The sequence below is a fragment of the Trachinotus anak genome, unplaced genomic scaffold (genome assembly GCF_046630095.1).
Source record: "Trachinotus anak isolate AG129_WGS33_773 ecotype Australia unplaced genomic scaffold, CSIRO_AGI_Tana_v1 ptg000003l, whole genome shotgun sequence".
Classification (NCBI taxonomy): Eukaryota; Metazoa; Chordata; class Actinopteri; order Carangiformes; family Carangidae; genus Trachinotus; species Trachinotus anak.
This window is the reverse complement of record NW_027273854.1, coordinates 20,322,524-20,335,860: the sequence shown is the minus strand read 5'-3', so window position 1 is coordinate 20,335,860 and position 13,337 is coordinate 20,322,524. Positions and strand designations below refer to the sequence as shown.

At 48.7% G+C, this 13,337-nt stretch overlaps 11 non-coding genes and 1 pseudogene across 11 annotated transcripts; all 12 read left to right on the top strand.

Moving 5' to 3' along the window:
* The first annotated feature begins 3,050 nt into the window (after positions 1-3,050).
* On the top strand, positions 3,051-3,225 carry LOC139619792 (U2 spliceosomal RNA; annotated as a pseudogene).
* Positions 3,226-3,612: 387 nt separating this feature from the next.
* LOC139619348 (U5 spliceosomal RNA) lies at positions 3,613-3,727 on the top strand. The gene has a single exon (XR_011690347.1). It is a non-coding gene; the product is annotated as a U5 spliceosomal RNA (small nuclear RNA).
* Positions 3,728-3,891: 164 nt separating this feature from the next.
* LOC139618974 (U2 spliceosomal RNA) lies at positions 3,892-4,083 on the top strand. The gene has a single exon (XR_011689978.1). It is a non-coding gene; the product is annotated as a U2 spliceosomal RNA (small nuclear RNA).
* Positions 4,084-4,478: 395 nt separating this feature from the next.
* LOC139619048 (U5 spliceosomal RNA) lies at positions 4,479-4,593 on the top strand. The gene has a single exon (XR_011690053.1). It is a non-coding gene; the product is annotated as a U5 spliceosomal RNA (small nuclear RNA).
* Positions 4,594-4,757: 164 nt separating this feature from the next.
* Positions 4,758-4,949, top strand: LOC139619472 (U2 spliceosomal RNA). The gene has a single exon (XR_011690466.1). It is a non-coding gene; the product is annotated as a U2 spliceosomal RNA (small nuclear RNA).
* A 395-nt stretch (positions 4,950-5,344) lies between these two features.
* On the top strand, positions 5,345-5,459 carry LOC139619047 (U5 spliceosomal RNA). Its single transcript, XR_011690052.1, has one exon. It is a non-coding gene; the product is annotated as a U5 spliceosomal RNA (small nuclear RNA).
* A 164-nt stretch (positions 5,460-5,623) lies between these two features.
* Positions 5,624-5,815, top strand: LOC139619471 (U2 spliceosomal RNA). The gene has a single exon (XR_011690465.1). It is a non-coding gene; the product is annotated as a U2 spliceosomal RNA (small nuclear RNA).
* A 399-nt stretch (positions 5,816-6,214) lies between these two features.
* Positions 6,215-6,329, top strand: LOC139619046 (U5 spliceosomal RNA). The gene has a single exon (XR_011690051.1). It is a non-coding gene; the product is annotated as a U5 spliceosomal RNA (small nuclear RNA).
* A 164-nt stretch (positions 6,330-6,493) lies between these two features.
* LOC139619470 (U2 spliceosomal RNA) lies at positions 6,494-6,685 on the top strand. Its single transcript, XR_011690464.1, has one exon. It is a non-coding gene; the product is annotated as a U2 spliceosomal RNA (small nuclear RNA).
* A 395-nt stretch (positions 6,686-7,080) lies between these two features.
* LOC139619044 (U5 spliceosomal RNA) lies at positions 7,081-7,195 on the top strand. The gene has a single exon (XR_011690049.1). It is a non-coding gene; the product is annotated as a U5 spliceosomal RNA (small nuclear RNA).
* A 164-nt stretch (positions 7,196-7,359) lies between these two features.
* Positions 7,360-7,551, top strand: LOC139618963 (U2 spliceosomal RNA). Its single transcript, XR_011689967.1, has one exon. It is a non-coding gene; the product is annotated as a U2 spliceosomal RNA (small nuclear RNA).
* A 395-nt stretch (positions 7,552-7,946) lies between these two features.
* On the top strand, positions 7,947-8,061 carry LOC139619371 (U5 spliceosomal RNA). The gene has a single exon (XR_011690370.1). It is a non-coding gene; the product is annotated as a U5 spliceosomal RNA (small nuclear RNA).
* Positions 8,062-13,337: the final 5,276 nt, after the last annotated feature.

Below are 13,337 nucleotides of genomic sequence, written 5' to 3'. Positions count from 1 at the left end.
TAGTTCAGCAGTACAGGGAGCAGTACCGAGAGTGGCAGACCCTTCAAGACATGTACGATACACGAGCACACTGGTGGGAGATGGTGAAGGGAAAGACCCAGACTTTTTTCAGACAGGCAGGCAAAAAAAGAAAGGGCAAGGAGAACAGACGCATGATGGGACTGCAGAAGCGACTACAGCGCTATTTTAACCTCAACCAAAATGGAATGGATTTTAATGAAGAAATTAGAGAAATCAAATCAGAGATGTCGGTTTTAGCTGAAATTAAAAGCAAGGGTGTCATTTTAAGGAGCAGGGAACGGGAAATAGAGGAGGGTGAGAAGTGCACCAGGTATTTTTTTAAGAAAATTGTTAGTAAAGGGGGGACCATTTTAAAACTAAAAAAGGAAAACGGGTGCATAACAGAGAATATCGAAGAAATTAAACAGATTGTGGAAAATTTTTACGTAGAATTGTATAAAGAAAAGCCCATTAGAATAGACACCATGAATGAAGTTTTAAAATCCATCGATAAAAAAGTAAAAGACAGTGTGCTTTTAACCCAAGATTTTACCATTCTAGAGTTAAATAAATGTTTGTCAAGTTTTAAAAAAGGGAAGTCCCCAGGACAGGATGGACTTCCCTTGGAATTTTATTTGACCTTTTGGGACATTTTAGCACCTGATTTGATCGATGTTTTTAAAGACTTTGAGCACCTAGACCGACTTCCTGACAGTTTTAGAGTAGGGATAGTGACTCTACTGCACAAAAACAAAGACAAGACCGACCTGATGAACTGGAGACCTATCGCACTTTTAAACCTTGATTGTAAACTTTTTAGCAAACTTTTAGCCTCACGTATGTCCTTGTTTTTAAAGGGGGTGATTCACCCGGATCAAGGCTGTGCCATCCCAGGGAGGAAGATCACCGACAGCCTGGTACTGATCCGAGACACCATCTGTTACGCGAGAGACAGAAACATCCGGCTAGTAGTCCTAAATTTAGATTTTGAGAAAGCCTTCGATCGGGTCTCGCACCAGTACCTTTTCAAGGTACTGCAAAAAATGGGGTTCCCAGAAAGGTTTCTAGCTTGGGTGGGATTGCTGTATCGGGACATTACCAGCAAATTTGTGATTAACGGGCATTTGACAAAAGCAGTCGATATTAACTGCGGTGTCCGTCAGGGTTGTCCGTTATCTGCCCTCCTATACATAACATGTATAGAACCGCTGGCACAGATCTTGAGAAGGGATCAACGAATCAATGGGTTGGGAGTACCGGGGAGCGGGGGACTGGACACCAAGTGTATTTTATACATGGACGACGTGAACATTTTATGCACCGACCTTTTATCCGTCAACAGGACGCTGGACTTGACTGACTGGTTTGGACAGGCTTCTGGGTCAAAGTTGAACAAAAACAAGACCCAAGCCCAATTTTATGGACCGTGGACAGCGACTGAGATGACAGGACTCCCTTTGACTGTGACCCAGACTGACCAAAAAATACTGGGGATCAAATTTGACAGGGAGGGAGAAGGAACAACAAATTGGCCAGACGTGGTAGGGAAAGTAAAACAAAGACTAGGATATTGGGGACTTAGAGGACTGACTATTGAAGGAAAGGTTTTAATCATCAAAGCGGTGATTTTACCTTTGCTTTTACTCATCAGTTCTGTTTTTATCCCACCTAGGAGAGTGCTTTTAGATCTGGAGCGAGCCATCTTTTATTTCCTGTGGGGCTCCAAGTGGGAGAGACTGAGGAGGGAGGTCATGAAAAGGCCAAAAGAGAAAGGAGGAAAAGGAGTGCCTGACCTGTACTTGTTTTTAGGAAGCCGATACACCGCACTACACCTCAAACAAGCCACAGACCCATCCGGAAACCCCAAAACTACAGCCATGACACGTTTCTGGATGGGATCGTACCTCAGACGATTGAAGATTTTACCTACAGATCTTAAAGTACCCGTGTCTTTTAGCCTGCCACCAGCCTATGCTTTTATCCCGACGTTTTTAAAGCATTTTAAACTGGAGCAGGAGGAGCTGCATATTTTAACCAACCACCGTTCTCTGATCTCTGTTGTGCAGGAGCAGGAGCCAGTGAGTCCAGTGCGCGGGCTCGCATTTGGCGAGCCCTCAACAGTTTGGCGCAACGTGAACCATTCCGCTCTTCCAAACAGACTCCGGGACCTGTCATGGATGGTGGCTCATGAGATTCTCCCAGTCAGGTCCGTCATGCACTCCCGGGGCATGTCAACACGCTCAACCTGCCCCCGACCCGGTTGTGGCGCGCCAGAGTCGGTGAGGCATTTGCTCTGGGAGTGCAGCGCTGCCGTAGACCAGTGGGCAATGGCCGGCTCCTTGCAATTCCCGTACTTGCCAGCAAGGGAGGTCCTTACAGCACAACTGGTGCTGTATGGGGTGAGCCAAAAAACACTGAAGAACGATGACTTTGCCCAGATGTGGCTCACCCTAGCCGCCATCAAAGACGCCATATGGACCTCCAGAAACTTGCTGGTAAGGAAGCACATGCAGATCCCCCCCGTGGCTGTGATCCGGATGGCTGTAGGCGGCAGGCCTAGGACACAGCCACAAAGAAGCATCGCCTCTGTGCCCATTCGGACGAAGGAGCCGGAGCCACACATGAAAAGGTCAAAGCAGCGGCGGCCTGGCTCTCCGGGTGAGGCAGGTGGGAAGGAGCAACAGGGTGAGGATCTCCTCTGAGCACCACGACAGGATCCCGAGAGACCAAATGTTTGGGGGAGCGGAATGAGTGACCCTGGGTAGGGACTCATTCTGCTCCTGCACAAAATTAGAAAGAAGAGAAGTTTTAAACCAATGCACTCCCTTTTTAAAGATTTGGGACACTCCATGGTTTTCATTTGTGAGATGGATTTTATGTTTGACAACATGTAAAACCCCTTGAAATATTTGTTTTTAATGTTTAAAAAAAAAAAAAAAAACAAACAAACAATGGTTTTACAACTATTTATCATATTGTTGTGATTATAATGTACCCTTTGTATCTCAAGATGTAAACCTTCTTTGAAAAAACTTGAAATGAGTGTCAATAAATCTTTTCGAAAGAAAAAATCTGTTCTTATCAGTTTAATATCTGATATGTCCTCTACCCGAGGACAAACATATTAAACGGATTTTTAGAACTGGGAGCTGAAAAAGGGGCTTGCTCCGTTCACTCCACGCATCGACCTGGCATTGCAGTGCCGCCGGGAACGGTGCACCCTTCTCTGGCCGTGTGGAAAAGCAAGCAAGCAAGCAAACAATGACGCAAACGTACAGTTTCAAATGCCCCTCTGGCAGTGGCTGGAGGAAGGTGAGTCAACCTGCCCCACAGCTGATATCCCTCACGCGCCCTGGAAGGGCTGCTAGCCTCCAATCAACCCCGCATTTTCCCTGTATTTTGGTCCCCGGGGGCCTGCAAGCGCCTGATAACTTGAGAAATTTGTGGGGATTGCATGTTGAGGCCCAGACACTTTTCTCCACAGCCCGATTGGCTAGAGCCCGTGACAACATGGGGAGGGGGCGGGGATTTGGCAAGCTAAGAGAAGGCTACCGTGAGGGCGGTGACTGGGACCAATGGGGTCCTCGGCCGCTCTTGAGGAGAGGCCTGTACTGACTCTGGTTTCTCTTCATCACGCACAAGTCTTTCGCCTTTTACTAAAGATTTCCGTGGAGAGGAACACCAATGAGTTTAAGCTATTTTTGGCAGGCTCTGCCGTATGGCTGAGCCCTTTGAGTTTGTGAAAAGTCAAACAGCTGTCGAGGTCAGGAATGGGGAGGTGGGCGGAGGTGGTGAAAAGCAGCCATTGCTCCGCTCATGTCAAAAGCAGCCAACCGCGACCAGCGAGATTTGTGCCAAGAGCCTGGCTGGAACGCCAGACACTTTGGGCCCATCGCTTCTCGGCCTTTTGGCTAAGATCAAGTGTAGTATCTGTTCTTATCAGTTTAATATCTGATATGTCCTCTACCCGAGGACAAACATATTAAACGGATTTTTAGAACTGGGAGCTGAAAAAGGGGCTTGCCCCGTTCACTCCACGCATCGACCTGGCATTGCAGTGCCGCCGGGAACGGTGCACCCTTCTCTGGCCGTGTGGAAAAGCAAGCAAGCAAGCAAGCAAGCAAGCAATGACGCAAACGTACAGTTTCAAATGCCCCTCTGGCAGTGGCTGGAGGAAGGTGAGTCAACCTGCCCCACAGCTGATATCCCTCACGCGCCCTGGAAGGGCTGCTAGCCTCCAATCAACCCCGCATTTTCCCTGTATTTTGGTCCCCGGGGGCCTGCAAGCGCCTGATAACTTGAGAAATTTGTGGGGATTGCATGTTGAGGCCCAGACACTTTTCTCCACAGCCCGATTGGCTAGAGCCCGTGACAACATGGGGAGGGGGCGGGGATTTGGCAAGCTAAGAGAAGGCTACCGTGAGGGCGGTGACTGGGACCAATGGGGTCCTCGGCCGCTCTTGAGGAGAGGCCTGTACTGACTCTGGTTTCTCTTCATCACGCACAAGTCTTTCGCCTTTTACTAAAGACTTCCGTGGAGAGGAACACCAATGAGTTTAAGCTATTTTTGGCAGGCTCTGCCGTATGGCTGAGCCCTTTGAGTTTGTGAAAAGTCAAACAGCTGTCGAGGTCAGGAATGGGGAGGTGGGCGGAGGTGGTGAAAAGCAGCCATTGCTCCGCTCATGTCAAAAGCAGCCAACCGCGACCAGCGAGATTTGTGCCAAGAGCCTGGCTGGAACGCCAGACACTTTGGGCCCATCGCTTCTCGGCCTTTTGGCTAAGATCAAGTGTAGTATCTGTTCTTATCAGTTTAATATCTGATATGTCCTCTACCCGAGGACAAACATATTAAACGGATTTTTAGAACTGGGAGCTGAAAAAGGGGCTTGCTCCGTTCACTCCACGCATCGACCTGGCATTGCAGTGCCGCCGGGAACGGTGCACCCTTCTCTGGCCGTGTGGAAAAGCAAGCAAGCAAGCAAGCAAGCAAACAATGACGCAAACGTACAGTTTCAAATGCCCCTCTGGCAGTGGCTGGAGGAAGGTGAGTCAACCTGCCCCACAGCTGATATCCCTCACGCGCCCTGGAAGGGCTGCTAGCCTCCAATCAACCCCGCATTTTCCCTGTATTTTGGTCCCCGGGGGCCTGCAAGCGCCTGATAACTTGAGAAATTTGTGGGGATTGCATGTTGAGGCCCAGACACTTTTCTCCACAGCCCGATTGGCTAGAGCCCGTGACAACATGGGGAGGGGGCGGGGATTTGGCAAGCTAAGAGAAGGCTACCGTGAGGGCGGTGACTGGGACCAATGGGGTCCTCGGCCGCTCTTGAGGAGAGGCCTGTACTGACTCTGGTTTCTCTTCATCACGCACAAGTCTTTCGCCTTTTACTAAAGACTTCCGTGGAGAGGAACACCAATGAGTTTAAGCTATTTTTGGCAGGCTCTGCCGTATGGCTGAGCCCCTTGAGTTTGTGAAAAGTCAAACAGCTGTCGAGGTCAGGAATGGGGAGGTGGGCGGAGGTGGTGAAAAGCAGCCATTGCTCCGCTCATGTCAAAAGCAGCCAACCGCGACCAGCGAGATTTGTGCCAAGAGCCTGGCTGGAACGCCAGACACTTTGGGCCCATCGCTTCTCGGCCTTTTGGCTAAGATCAAGTGTAGTATCTGTTCTTATCAGTTTAATATCTGATATGTCCTCTACCCGAGGACAAACATATTAAACGGATTTTTAGAACTGGGAGCTGAAAAAGGGGCTTGCTCCGTTCACTCCACGCATCGACCTGGCATTGCAGTGCCGCCGGGAACGGTGCACCCTTCTCTGGCCGTGTGGAAAAGCAAGCAAGCAAGCAAGCAAGCAAGCAAACAATGACGCAAACGTACAGTTTCAAATGCCCCTCTGGCAGTGGCTGGAGGAAGGTGAGTCAACCTGCCCCACAGCTGATATCCCTCACGCGCCCTGGAAGGGCTGCTAGCCTCCAATCAACCCCGCATTTTCCCTGTATTTTGGTCCCCGGGGGCCTGCAAGCGCCTGATAACTTGAGAAATTTGTGGGGATTGCATGTTGAGGCCCAGACACTTTTCTCCACAGCCCGATTGGCTAGAGCCCGTGACAACATGGGGAGGGGGCGGGGATTTGGCAAGCTAAGAGAAGGCTACCGTGAGGGCGGTGACTGGGACCAATGGGGTCCTCGGCCGCTCTTGAGGAGAGGCCTGTACTGACTCTGGTTTCTCTTCATCACGCACAAGTCTTTCGCCTTTTACTAAAGACTTCCGTGGAGAGGAACACCAATGAGTTTAAGCTATTTTTGGCAGGCTCTGCCGTATGGCTGAGCCCTTTGAGTTTGTGAAAAGTCAAACAGCTGTCGAGGTCAGGAATGGGGAGGTGGGCGGAGGTGGTGAAAAGCAGCCATTGCTCCGCTCATGTCAAAAGCAGCCAACCGCGACCAGCGAGATTTGTGCCAAGAGCCTGGCTGGAACGCCAGACACTTTGGGCCCATCGCTTCTCGGCCTTTTGGCTAAGATCAAGTGTAGTATCTGTTCTTATCAGTTTAATATCTGATATGTCCTCTACCCGAGGACAAACATATTAAACGGATTTTTAGAACTGGGAGCTGAAAAAGGGGCTTGCTCCGTTCACTCCACGCATCGACCTGGCATTGCAGTGCCGCCGGGAACGGTGCACCCTTCTCTGGCCGCGTGGAAAAGCAAGCAAGCAAGCAAGCAAGCAAACAATGACGCAAACGTACAGTTTCAAATGCCCCTCTGGCAGTGGCTGGAGGAAGGTGAGTCAACCTGCCCCACAGCTGATATCCCTCACGCGCCCTGGAAGGGCTGCTAGCCTCCAATCAACCCCGCATTTTCCCTGTATTTTGGTCCCCGGGGGCCTGCAAGCGCCTGATAACTTGAGAAATTTGTGGGGATTGCATGTTGAGGCCCAGACACTTTTCTCCACAGCCCGATTGGCTAGAGCCCGTGACAACATGGGGAGGGGGCGGGGATTTGGCAAGCTAAGAGAAGGCTACCGTGAGGGCGGTGACTGGGACCAATGGGGTCCTCGGCCGCTCTTGAGGAGAGGCCTGTACTGACTCTGGTTTCTCTTCATCACGCACAAGTCTTTCGCCTTTTACTAAAGACTTCCGTGGAGAGGAACACCAATGAGTTTAAGCTATTTTTGGCAGGCTCTGCCGTATGGCTGAGCCCTTTGAGTTTGTGAAAAGTCAAACAGCTGTCGAGGTCAGGAATGGGGAGGTGGGCGGAGGTGGTGAAAAGCAGCCATTGCTCCGCTCATGTCAAAAGCAGCCAACCGCGACCAGCGAGATTTGTGCCAAGAGCCTGGCTGGAACGCCAGACACTTTGGGCCCATCGCTTCTCGGCCTTTTGGCTAAGATCAAGTGTAGTATCTGTTCTTATCAGTTTAATATCTGATATGTCCTCTACCCGAGGACAAACATATTAAACGGATTTTTAGAACTGGGAGCTGAAAAAGGGGCTTGCCCCGTTCACTCCACGCATCGACCTGGCATTGCAGTGCCGCCGGGAACGGTGCACCCTTCTCTGGCCGTGTGGAAAAGCAAGCAAGCAAGCAAGCAAGCAAACAATGACGCAAACGTACAGTTTCAAATGCCCCTCTGGCAGTGGCTGGAGGAAGGTGAGTCAACCTGCCCCACAGCTGATATCCCTCACGCGCCCTGGAAGGGCTGCTAGCCTCCAATCAACCCCGCATTTTCCCTGTATTTTGGTCCCCGGGGGCCTGCAAGCGCCTGATAACTTGAGAAATTTGTGGGGATTGCATGTTGAGGCCCAGACACTTTTCTCCACAGCCCGATTGGCTAGAGCCCGTGACAACATGGGGAGGGGGCGGGGATTTGGCAAGCTAAGAGAAGGCTACCGTGAGGGCGGTGACTGGGACCAATGGGGTCCTCGGCCGCTCTTGAGGAGAGGCCTGTACTGACTCTGGTTTTTCTTCATCACGCACAAGTCTTTCGCCTTTTACTAAAGACTTCTGTGGAGAGGAACACCAATGAGTTTAAGCTATTTTTGGCAGGCTCTGCCGTATGGCTGAGCCCTTTGAGTTTGTGAAAAGTCAAACAGCTGTCGAGGTCAGGAATGGGGAGGTGGGCGGAGGTGGTGAAAAGCAGCCATTGCTCCGCTCATGTCAAAAGCAGCCAACCGCGACCAGCGAGATTTGTGCCAAGAGCCTGGCTGGAACGCCAGACACTTTGGGCCCATCGCTTCTCGGCCTTTTGGCTAAGACTGCGGTCGCCTCTTTTTGATGGTTAAATTCTTGCCTGTTGTGGCTCTGAGTTAAACCAGCTCTTGGGAGGAAATTGTCTACATTCCTTGTTTAAAGTTGTGCAACTTTTCTGTAGTTGCATATCTTAAACAAATAGGAATTCATTGGCCCAGAGAATCTCTTACCTGAGCTCTGCCGGATTCAACACCTTGTCCAGGCCAAAACTTGAAAAGGTAAGTACGTTTTTAGATTTTTTTCCTTTTTTATATTTTTAATTGTATTTACTTATTTATTGTTCATTGTTTTTTTGTCCATTGTAAGTTTTTTACTGATTTTAGATCCTTTTAGCTTGTGGTGCCTCCACCATGTCGGCCACCCATGCCAACATGCGGAGGCACCACAGCGTCCGTTTTAAGTTTAAAGAAAAGGATGGAAAGCTCCTGGAGATGTCAAGGCTAGATTTCTCCAGGAAGCTAATCCAACAGGCTTTGAAATTCACAGCAAACGATTTGAATTGTATTTTGACCCTACCATTAAACAAAGGTTTTGATGTAAGCTTCCAGTCTGCGGCTATCTTGAGAGAATTTTGGACAAGATTTGAGTCTGTGAAACCCCAGTTTTCTGCATTTGTTGTTGAAAAACTGACTGATAATGCATTGAAAACAGTCATTGTCAGAATGTTTAATGAGACAGTGAATGCAGAAGACATTTGTATATGGCTGGGGAGATACTGCACTGTTAAAGGCCAGGCTACCAAAGTGAGAGATGAGGACGGCATCTGGAATTGCGCTTGGAGGGTCCCCATTCAACAATGGCAGGACCCCCAGGGCTTCCAAGGCCTGAAACATCTGCCGTCAATGATAGTTCTGGGTGAAAACAGGGGCTACATCCACTACCAAGGTCAGCCCAAGCTCTGCCGCAAGTGTGGTGAGCATGGGCACCTGGTAGAAGCGTGCACAAAAACCTTTTGCGGAAAGTGTAGAGAAATTGGGCACACTTTTGAGGAGTGCACCAATGGCAGGAAGTGCAACCTTTGTGGAGAAACAAATCATCTCTTCAGAGCTTGCCCCAAATCGTTTGCCAACAAACTAAAGGCAGCAAAAGCCAATGAACAAAATGGAGGACAAAAAGAAAAAGAGCAGGTTGAAGAGGCTGGGCAGGAAAATTCAAATCTCCCGCCAGATACTGTGATTGGAGAGGAGGGATCATGTGAGGCGGGAGAGGGGGAGGGGCCTGCAACAGCCCCATCAATGGAGAGTGGAGAGGAGGATGGGGAGATGCAGGAAGTGGGCGGAGCTAGTTCAGAAATGGAAGATTTTCAACCACCTGAAAATAGTGAGGATGCCCCCCTCCCCGATGCCCAGCAAACAAAGAGACTTGCATCGGAATTGTCCTCTGAGTCTCCTGTAGCCTCAGAGAAGAGGGGAAGAGTTGGGACTCTCTCAGACAGTTCATCTGTGGAGGAGCCCAGAGTCTTCCCCTCCAATTCACCAAATGAAGTCTCTTTTCTGACAGTAGCTCTACAATCAACCCCTAAGGACTCCAAGCTAAATGCAGCCTTGCGTCAAAGGCCAACCCCCAGAGTCCGACGGGGGAATGGAGCTCAACTCCCTCCTTCATCACCTGTTGAAGTGAAGGAGGAGCCCCGTTCACAAGAAATAGTCTAACTGCCTTTTTTTTGAAAAAAAAAAGATATTTTAGCATCTTAAACCTCTATTTAGTGTTTTTAAAATTTCATACCTGTTGTTTTTAATCATACTCATGACACTCACCTTCTCAACCATCAATGTGAGAAGTGTGAAGTCGAGAGTTAGAGCCCAGAGTGTTTTATCCTTTCTTAAATCTACAAAGTCAGATGTGTTTTTAATGCAGGAATGTGGCATACCGTTTTTAAAACACTACCGACAGTGGGAGGAGATGTGGCCACAGACATCGATATGGAGCGGATCAAACCAAAATAAGAACGATGGAGTGGCCATTTTAATAAAAAACCCTCAGGTTCTGGTGAAGGGTAGCACTGTGGTGAGAGACGGTAGGGCACTTTTAGCACACTTGACCTTTATGGGACAGGATTTTAACCTTCTCAATATTTATGGCTTTAACGACAAAAATGACAGGTATGACCTTTTAGAAGACCTGCAGTCCCACATGCTAGGGAGAGTGCCATTAGTTTTAGGAGGTGATTTTAACTGTATTTTAAGTCGAAAAGATAGAAAAAGAACAGGGGAAGATTTTAAAATTGACAAAACATCGGTTTTATTACAGGGCATATGCAGGGATTTTAAACTACAAGACTGTTTTAAAACCATGCATCCCAGAGAGGAGGGCTTCACCTGGTTCAGTGGTGATGGCACCAGAGCCTCTCGCATAGATTTTATTTTCACACGGGACTGCCCGCCGACCGATGCTAGATTGACCCCTGTTTTCTTTTCTGACCACCTGATGCTCTCCTGCACCCTTTCACTCTCTTCAGGTGTGACTTTTGGAAGTGGTCTGTGGAAACTCAACTGCTCCCTGCTTGAAGATCAACATCTAGTTCAGCAGTACAGGGAGCAGTACCGAGAGTGGCAGACCCTTCAAGACATGTACGATACACGAGCACACTGGTGGGAGATGGTGAAGGGAAAGACCCAGACTTTTTTCAGACAGGCAGGCAAAAAAAGAAAGGGCAAGGAGAACAGACGCATGATGGGACTGCAGAAGCGACTACAGCGCTATTTTAACCTCAACCAAAATGGAATGGATTTTAATGAAGAAATTAGAGAAATCAAATCAGAGATGTCGGTTTTAGCTGAAATTAAAAGCAAGGGTGTCATTTTAAGGAGCAGGGAACGGGAAATAGAGGAGGGTGAGAAGTGCACCAGGTATTTTTTTAAGAAAATTGTTAGTAAAGGGGGGACCATTTTAAAACTAAAAAAGGAAAACGGGTGCATAACAGAGAATATCGAAGAAATTAAACAGATTGTGGAAAATTTTTACGTAGAATTGTATAAAGAAAAGCCCATTAGAATAGACACCATGAATGAAGTTTTAAAATCCATCGATAAAAAAGTAAAAGACAGTGTGCTTTTAACCCAAGATTTTACCATTCTAGAGTTAAATAAATGTTTGTCAAGTTTTAAAAAAGGGAAGTCCCCAGGACAGGATGGACCTCCTCTTGGAATTTTATTTGACCTTTTGGGACATTTTAGCACCTGATTTGATCGATGTTTTTAAAGACTTTGAGCACCTAGACCGACTTCCTGACAGTTTTAGAGTAGGGATAGTGACTCTACTGCACAAAAACAAAGACAAGACCGACCTGATGAACTGGAGACCTATCGCACTTTTAAACCTTGATTGTAAACTTTTTAGCAAACTTTTAGCCTCACGTATGTCCTTGTTTTTAAAGGGGGTGATTCACCCGGATCAAGGCTGTGCCATCCCAGGGAGGAAGATCACCGACAGCCTGGTACTGATCCGAGACACCATCTGTTACGCGAGAGACAGAAACATCCGGCTAGTAGTCCTAAATTTAGATTTTGAGAAAGCCTTCGATCGGGTCTCGCACCAGTACCTTTTCAAGGTACTGCAAAAAATGGGGTTCCCAGAAAGGTTTCTAGCTTGGGTGGGATTGCTGTATCGGGACATTACCAGCAAATTTGTGATTAACGGGCATTTGACAAAAGCAGTCGATATTAACTGCGGTGTCCGTCAGGGTTGTCCGTTATCTGCCCTCCTATACATAACATGTATAGAACCGCTGGCACAGATCTTGAGAAGGGATCAACGAATCAATGGGTTGGGAGTACCGGGGAGCGGGGGACTGGACACCAAGTGTATTTTATACATGGACGACGTGAACATTTTATGCACCGACCTTTTATCCGTCAACAGGACGCTGGACTTGACTGACTGGTTTGGACAGGCTTCTGGGTCAAAGTTGAACAAAAACAAGACCCAAGCCCAATTTTATGGACCGTGGACAGCGACTGAGATGACAGGACTCCCTTTGACTGTGACCCAGACTGACCAAAAAATACTGGGGATCAAATTTGACAGGGAGGGAGAAGGAACAACAAATTGGCCAGACGTGGTAGGGAAAGTAAAACAAAGACTAGGATATTGGGGACTTAGAGGACTGACTATTGAAGGAAAGGTTTTAATCATCAAAGCGGTGATTTTACCTTTGCTTTTACTCATCAGTTCTGTTTTTATCCCACCTAGGAGAGTGCTTTTAGATCTGGAGCGAGCCATCTTTTATTTCCTGTGGGGCTCCAAGTGGGAGAGACTGAGGAGGGAGGTCATGAAAAGGCCAAAAGAGAAAGGAGGAAAAGGAGTGCCTGACCTGTACTTGTTTTTAGGAAGCCGATACACCGCACTACACCTCAAACAAGCCACAGACCCATCCGGAAACCCCAAAACTACAGCCATGACACGTTTCTGGATGGGATCGTACCTCAGACGATTGAAGATTTTACCTACAGATCTTAAAGTACCCGTGTCTTTTAGCCTGCCACCAGCCTATGCTTTTATCCCGACGTTTTTAAAGCATTTTAAACTGGAGCAGGAGGAGCTGCATATTTTAACCAACCACCGTTCTCTGATCTCTGTTGTGCAGGAGCAGGAGCCAGTGAGTCCAGTGCGCGGGCTCGCATTTGGCGAGCCCTCAACAGTTTGGCGCAACGTGAACCATTCCGCTCTTCCAAACAGACTCCGGGACCTGTCATGGATGGTGGCTCATGAGATTCTCCCAGTCAGGTCCGTCATGCACTCCCGGGGCATGTCAACACGCTCAACCTGCCCCCGACCCGGTTGTGGCGCGCCAGAGTCGGTGAGGCATTTGCTCTGGGAGTGCAGCGCTGCCGTAGACCAGTGGGCAATGGCCGGCTCCTTGCAATTCCCGTACTTGCCAGCAAGGGAGGTCCTTACAGCACAACTGGTGCTGTATGGGGTGAGCCAAAAAACACTGAAGAACGATGACTTTGCCCAGATGTGGCTCACCCTAGCCGCCATCAAAGACGCCATATGGACCTCCAGAAACTTGCTGGTAAGGAAGCACATGCAGATCCCCCCCGTGGCTGTGATCCGGATGGCTGTAGGCGGCAGGCCTAGGACACAGCCACA